Here is a 7,065-nt window from a genome sequence, read left to right as displayed (position 1 = left end):
GCCTTGGTGCACCGGGGCAAGATCGAGCGTGCACCCGAGGCGCCCCGAACATGCACCAAGGTGCACTCGGCCCACATGTGAGCGCAGGTCGTTGCGCCCGAGGTGGTGTGTGGGCACCGCGTTGCAGACGGGACACTGCACGCACACGACGCCCCCTCCAGGTGCACGCACGTAGGCCGGGCCGGGTGCACACCCGACGCCCTAGCAAGGTGCGCGCACCCGGGCAGGGCTCACACTTGGCGAACGGGGCGCACTTCGCGAGGGAGGGTGTGCACCTCGACGGGGGTGGGTGGCCGGGGTGGATTCGCACGTGGGTCGCGGTTTGCTAAGTACACACTGCGACAAGCTCATAACGGGTGCGATCATACCAGCATTAGTGCACCGGATCCCATCAGAACTCCGCAGTTAAGCGCGCTTGGGCCGGAGTAGTACTGGGATGGGTGACCTCCCGGGAAGTCCCGGTGTTGCACCCTTTTTTAGTTTTTCGCCGGGCGTCGCAATGCTATTTGAATAAACCTTTTGCCCGTTTGCGTTCTCGTCGGGGCCGGGCCGGGCCGGGGTGCGCTGCCCGCACTACCGCGCGCGCGGGGGCGACACCGAGCGCGCACCCGAGGCACCCCGAGCACACAGGCCACGGTGCAACCCGGGCGTTGTGCGCGCACCCCGGTGCGCCCGAGGTGCTGCGCGCGCACCCAGGTGAAATCGGTGTGCACCTCGGCCAGTGCGCGCTCGGTCGAGTCGCGCACGTTGGCCAAGGTGCACGGTGATGTTTCTTACTCTAAGGTTCCGCACCAGACGCCCGGGACAGGTGAGCGAAGCTGGGCGGGGCCGGGTGCGCGGCCGGGGCAGGTGCACGCAGCTGGAGAGAGCTTTGGAGCACACTTCGGAGCGCACCAATGATGCGCTCCATTCAAAAGTTTCCTGAAAAGGCAAAAAAAGTTGAGATTATAGAATTTCCCACTTGAGAGATTGTAAAAAAAAAAAATTTAAAATGAAGGAAACGCGGGTGCCAAGGTGTGCGCAGCCCAGCCAAGGTGTGCGCACCAAGGCGCCCACCCTGGCGAAGGTGCACGCAAGGTGCGCACCCGAGGCAAACCGGACAATTAACCCAACTTTCGACTTCGCGCGCACCTTGGAGCGCACTTCGAAGCGCTCCTTGGTGCGCACCAATCTTGGGCACCTCGGAGTGCACCATGGCGCCCACCAAGGTGCGCACCCGGGGCAAACCGAGCTCCGACTTCGTGCGCACCTTGGAGCGCACGAAAGGTGCGCACCATGGCGCCCACCAAGGTGCGCAGCCCAGCCAAGGCGTGCGCATCAAGGTGCGCACCCTGGCGAAGGTGCGCACCCGGGGCAAACCGAGCTCCGACTTCGTGCGCACCTTGGAGCGCACAAAAGGTGCGCAACCCAGCCAAGGTGTGCGCACCCCGGTCAAACCGAGCTCCGAATCGTGCGCACCAGAGGTGCACGCCATCGTGCGCACCTTGGAGCACACTTCGGAGCCCTCCTTGGTGCGCGCCGATGTTGCGCACCTCGGAGCGCACCCGGGGAAAACAATGCAATTAACCCGACTTTCGACTTCGTGGGCACCTCGGAGCGCTCTCGGGTTCGCACCTCGGAGCACACCGAGGTGCGCACCTTTGATGCGCTGCCTTCACCAATTTCCAGAAAAGGCAAGAAAACATTGAGAAGGTGTGCGCACCGAGGTGCCCACCCTGGCGAAGGTGCACGCGAGGTGCGCACCCGGGGCAAACCGGGCTCCGACTTCGTGCACGCCGCACCTTGGAGCACACTTCGGAGCGCTCCTTGGTGCGCACCAGGGCGCGCAACCCAGCCGAGGTGCCCACCCCGGCGAAGGTGCACGCGAGGTGCGCACCCGGGGCAAACCGGGCTCCGACTTCGTGCACGCCATGGTGCCCACCGCGGCGAAGGTGCACGCGAGGTGCGCACCCGGGGCAAACCGGGCTCCGACTTCGTGCACGCCGCACCTTGGAGCACACTTCGGAGCGCTCCTTGGTGCGCACCATGGTGCCCACCAGGGCGCGCAACCCCGCCGAAGGTGCACGCGAGGTGCGCACCCGGGGCAAACCGGGCTCCGACTTCGTGCACGCCGCACCTTGGAGCACACTTCGGAGCGCTCCTTGGTGCGCACCATGGTGCCCACCAGGGCGCGCAACCCCGCCGAAGGTGCACGCGAGGTGCGCACCCGGGGCAAACCGGGCTCCGACTTCGTGCACGCCATGGTGCGCACCGCGGCGAAGGTGCGCACCCGGGGCAAACCGGGCTCCGACTTCGTGCACGCCGCACCTTGGAGCACACTTCGGAGCGCTCCTTGGTGCGCACCAGGGCGCGCAACCCAGCCGAGGTGCCCACCCCGGCGAAGGTGCACGCGAGGTGCGTACCCGGGGCAAACCGGGCTCCGACTTCGTGCACGCCGCACCTTGGAGCACACTTCGGAGCGCTCCTTGGTGCGCACCATGGTGCCCACCAGGCCGCGCAACCCAGCCAAGGTGTGCGCACCAAGGTGCACGCGAGGTGCGCACCCGGGGCAAACCAGGGTCCGACTTCGTGCACGCCGCACCTTGGAGCACACATCGGGGCGCTCCCGGGTTCGCACCGGCGTTGCGCACCGTGGTGGGCACCTCGGAGCACACCAAGGTGGGCAGCGAGGTGCGCACCTTTGATGCGATGCCTTCACTAATTTCCATAAAAGGCAAAAAAAAAACGAGATTTTAAAATTTCCGTTTTGAAAGATAGTGAGAAAAAGGGAATGCTGGTGCCATCTTGAGCCCGCCCTGGTGCGCAGCCCAGCCAAGGTGTGCGCACCAAGGTGCCCACCCTGGCGAAGGTGCGCGCCCGGGCAATTAACCCAACTTCCAACTTCGCGCGCGCCAGGGTGGGAGCGCACCCAACAACCGGGCCTGGGAAGAGCCAATGCGAGAAACCCCACCAAACGCTCTGACAAAAAAAGAGGGGGCGCTCCAGTAACCCCGCTTCGGAGCGCACCCTGGGCAAACCCAGCCAAGGTGCCCACCCCGGCCAAGGTGCAGGCGAGGTGCGCACCCGGGGCAAACCGGGCTCCGACAACGTGCACGCCGCACCTTGGAGCACACTTCGTAGCGCTCCCGGGTGCGCACCTCAGAGCACACCAAGGTGGGCAGCGAGGTGCGCACCTTTGATGCGCTGCCTTCACTAATTTCCAGAAAAGGCAAAAAAAAAAGGAGATTTTAAAATTTCCGTTTTGAAAGATAGTGAAAAAAACGGAACGCGCGTGCCATCTTGAGCCCGCCCTGGTGCGCAGCCCAGGTAAGGTGCCCACCCTGGCAAAGGTGCGCACCCGGGCAATTAACCCTACTTCCGACTTCGTGCGCGCCAGGGTGGCAACCGGGCCTCGGAAGAGCCAATGCGAGAAACCCCACCAAACGCTCCGACAAAAAAAGAGGCGGCGCTCCAATAACCCCGCTTCGGAGCGCAGCCGGGGCAAACCCAGCCAAGGTGCCCACCCCGACGAAGGTGCACGCGAGGTGCGCACCCAGGGCAAACCGGGCTCCGACAATGTGCACGCAGCACCTTGGAGCACACTTCGAAGCACTCCCGGGTGCCCACCGGCGTTGCGCACCGTGGTGGGCAGCGAGGTGCGCACCTTTGATGCGCTGCCTTCACTAATTTCCAGAAAAAGGCAAAAAAAAATGAGATTTTAAAATTTCCATTTTGAAAGATAGTGAAAAAAAAGGAACGCGGGTGCCATCTTGAGCCCGCCCTGGTGCGCAGCCCAGGCAAGGCATGCGCACCAAGGTGCCCACCCGAGGTGCACACCCGGGGCAAACCGGGCTCCGACTTCGTGCAGGCCGCACCTTGGAGCACACTTCGGAGCGCTCCTTGGTGCGCACCATGGTGCCCACCAGGGCGCGCAACCCAGCCAAGGTCTGCACACCAAGGTGCCCACCCCGGCGAAGGTGCACGCGAGGTGCGCACCCGGGGCAAACCGGGCTCCGACTTCGTGCACGCCATGGTGCCCACCGCGGCGAAGGTGCACGCGAGGTGCGCACCCGGGGCAAACCGGGCTCCGACTTCGTGCACGCCGCACCTTGGAGCACACTTCGGAGCGCTCCTTGGTGCGCACCATGGTGCCCACCAGGGCGCGCAACCCAGCCAAGGTGTGCGCACCAAGGTGCACGCGAGGTGCGCACCCGGGGCAAACCGGGGTCCGACTTCGTGCACGCCGCACCTTGGAGCACACATCGGAGCGCTCCCAGGTTCGCACCAGCGTTGCGCACCTTTGATGCGCTGCCTTCACTAATTTCCAGAAAAGGCAAAAAAAAACGAGATTTTAAAATTTCCGTTCTGAAAGATAGTGAAAAAAACGGAACGCGGGTGCCATCTTGAGCCCTTCCTGGTGCGCACCCCAGGCAAGTTGTGCGCACCAAGGTGCCCACCCTGGCGGAGGTGCGCGCCCGGGGCAATCCGGGCTCCGACTTCGTGCACTGCATGGTGCCCACCAAGGCGCGCAACCCAGCCAAGGTGCCCACCGCAGCGAAGGTGCACGCGAGGTGCGCACGCGAGGTGCACACCCGGGGCAAACCGGGCTCCGACTTCGTGCACGCCGCACCTTGGAGCACACTTCAGAGCGCTCCTTGGTGCGCACCAGGGCGCGCAACCCAGCCGAGGTGCCCACCCCGGCGAAGGTGCACGCGAGGTGCGCACCCGGGGCAAACCGGGCTCCGACTTCGTGCACGCCATGGTGCCCACCGCGGCGAAGGTGCGCACCCGGGGCAAACCGGGCTCCGACTTCGTGCACGCCGCACCTTGGAGCACACTTCGGAGCGCTCCTTGGTGCGCACCATGGTGCCCACCAGGCCGCGCAACCCAGCCAAGGTGTGCGCACCAAGGTGCACGCGAGGTGCGCACCCGGGGCAAACCGGGGTCCGACTTCGTGCACGCCGCACCTTGGAGCACACATCGGGGCGCTCCCGGGTTCGCACCGGCGTTGCGCACCGTGGTGGGCACCTCGGAGCACACCAAGGTGGGCAGCGAGGTGCGCACCTTTGATGCGATGCCTTCACTAATTTCCATAAAAGGCAAAAAAAAAACGAGATTTTAAAATTTCCGTTTTGAAAGATAGTGAGAAAAAGGGAATGCTGGTGCCATCTTGAGCCCGCCCTGGTGCGCAGCCCAGCCAAGGTTTGCGCACCAAGGTGCCCACCCTGGCGAAGGTGCGCGCCCGGGCAATTAACCCAACTTCCAACTTCGCGCGCGCCAGGGTGGGAGCGCACCCAACAACCGGGCCTGGGAAGAGCCAATGCGAGAAACCCCACCAAACTCTCTGACAAAAAAAGAGGGGGCGCTCCAGTAACCCCGCTTCGGAGCGCACCCTGGGCAAACCCAGCCAAGGTGCCCACCCCGGCCAAGGTGCAGGCGAGGTGCGCACCCGGGGCAAACCGGGCTCCGACAACGTGCACGCCGCACCTTGGAGCACACTTCGTAGCGCTCCCGGGTGCGCACCTCAGAGCACACCAAGGTGGGCAGCGAGGTGCGCACCTTTGATGCGCTGCCTTCACTAATTTCCAGAAAAGGCAAAAAAAAAAGGAGATTTTAAAATTTCCGTTTTGAAAGATAGTGAAAAAAACGGAACGCGCGTGCCATCTTGAGCCCGCCCTGGTGCGCAGCCCAGGTAAGGTGCCACCCTGGCAAAGGTGCGCACCCGGGCAATTAACCCTACTTCCGACTTCGTGCGCGCCAGGGTGGCAACCGGGCCTCGGAAGAGCCAATGCGAGAAACCCCACCAAACGCTCCGACAAAAAAAGAGGCGGCGCTCCAATAACCCCGCTTCGGAGCGCAGCCGGGGCAAACCAAGCCAAGGTGCCCACCCCGACGAAGGTGCACGCGAGGTGCGCACCCGGGGCAAACCGGGCTCCGACAACGTGCACGCAGCACCTTGGAGCACACTTCGAAGCACTCCCGGGTGCCCACCGGCGTTGCGCACCGTGGTGGGCAGCGAGGTGCGCACCTTTGATGCGCTGCCTTCACTAATTTCCAGAAAAAGGCAAAAAAAAATGAGATTTTAAAATTTCCGTTTTGAAAGATAGTGAAAAAAAAGGAACGCGGGTGCCATCTTGAGCCCGCCCTGGTGCGCAGCCCAGGCAAGGCATGCGCACCAAGGTGCCCACCCGAGGTGCACACCCGGGGCAAACCGGGCTCCGACTTCGTGCAGGCCGCACCTTGGAGCACACTTCGGAGCGCTCCTTGGTGCGCACCATGGTGCCCACCAGGGCGCACCCGAGGCAAACCGGGCTCCGACTTCGTGCACGCCGCACCTTGGAGCACACATCGGAGCGCTCCCAGGTTCGCACCAGCGTTGCGCACCTTTGATGCGCTGCCTTCACTAATTTCCAGAAAAGGCAAAAAAAAACGATATTTTAAAATTTCCGTTCTGAAAGATAGTGAAAAAAACGGAACGCGGGTGCCATCTTGAGCCCTTCCTGATGCGCAGCCCAGGCAAGTTGTGCGCACCAAGGTGCCCACCCTGGCGGAGGTGCGCGCCCGGGGCAAACCGGGCTCCGACTTCGTGCACTGCATGGTGCCCACCAAGGCGCGCAACCCAGCCAAGGTGCCCACCGCAGCGAAGGTGCACGCGAGGTGCGCACCCGAGGTGCACACCCGGGGCAAACCGGGCTCCGACTTCGTGCACGCCGCACCTTGGAGCACACTTCAGAGCGCTCCTTGGTACGCACCAGGGCGCGCAACCCAGCCAAGGTGCTCACCCCGGCGAAGGTGCACGCGAGGTGCGCACCCGGGGCAAACCGGGCTCGGACTTCGTGCACGCCGCACCTTGGAGCACACATCGGAGCGCTCCCGGGTTCGCACCAGCATTGCGCACCTTTGATGCGCTGCCTTCACTAATTTCCAGAAAAGGCAAAAAAAAGAAAAAAATGAGATTTTAAAATTTCCGTTTTGAAAGATAGTGAAAAAAACGGAACGCGGGTGCCATCTTGAGCCCGCCCTGGTGTGCAGCCCAGGCAAGTTGTGCGCACCAAGGCACCCACCCTGGCCAAGGTGGGTCACGGG

General features: G+C 63.5%; 1 non-coding gene across 1 annotated transcript; it reads left to right on the top strand.

Annotated features, from left to right (window-relative positions):
* Positions 1-354: 354 nt before the first annotated feature.
* On the top strand, positions 355-473 carry LOC131870244 (5S ribosomal RNA). The gene has a single exon (XR_009368567.1). It is a non-coding gene; the product is annotated as a 5S ribosomal RNA (ribosomal RNA).
* Positions 474-7,065: the final 6,592 nt, after the last annotated feature.

This window comes from Cryptomeria japonica, unplaced genomic scaffold, assembly GCF_030272615.1.
Source record: "Cryptomeria japonica unplaced genomic scaffold, Sugi_1.0 HiC_scaffold_309, whole genome shotgun sequence".
Taxonomy (NCBI): Eukaryota; Viridiplantae; Streptophyta; class Pinopsida; order Cupressales; family Cupressaceae; genus Cryptomeria; species Cryptomeria japonica.
This window is presented reverse-complemented; position numbering and strand designations above follow the sequence as displayed.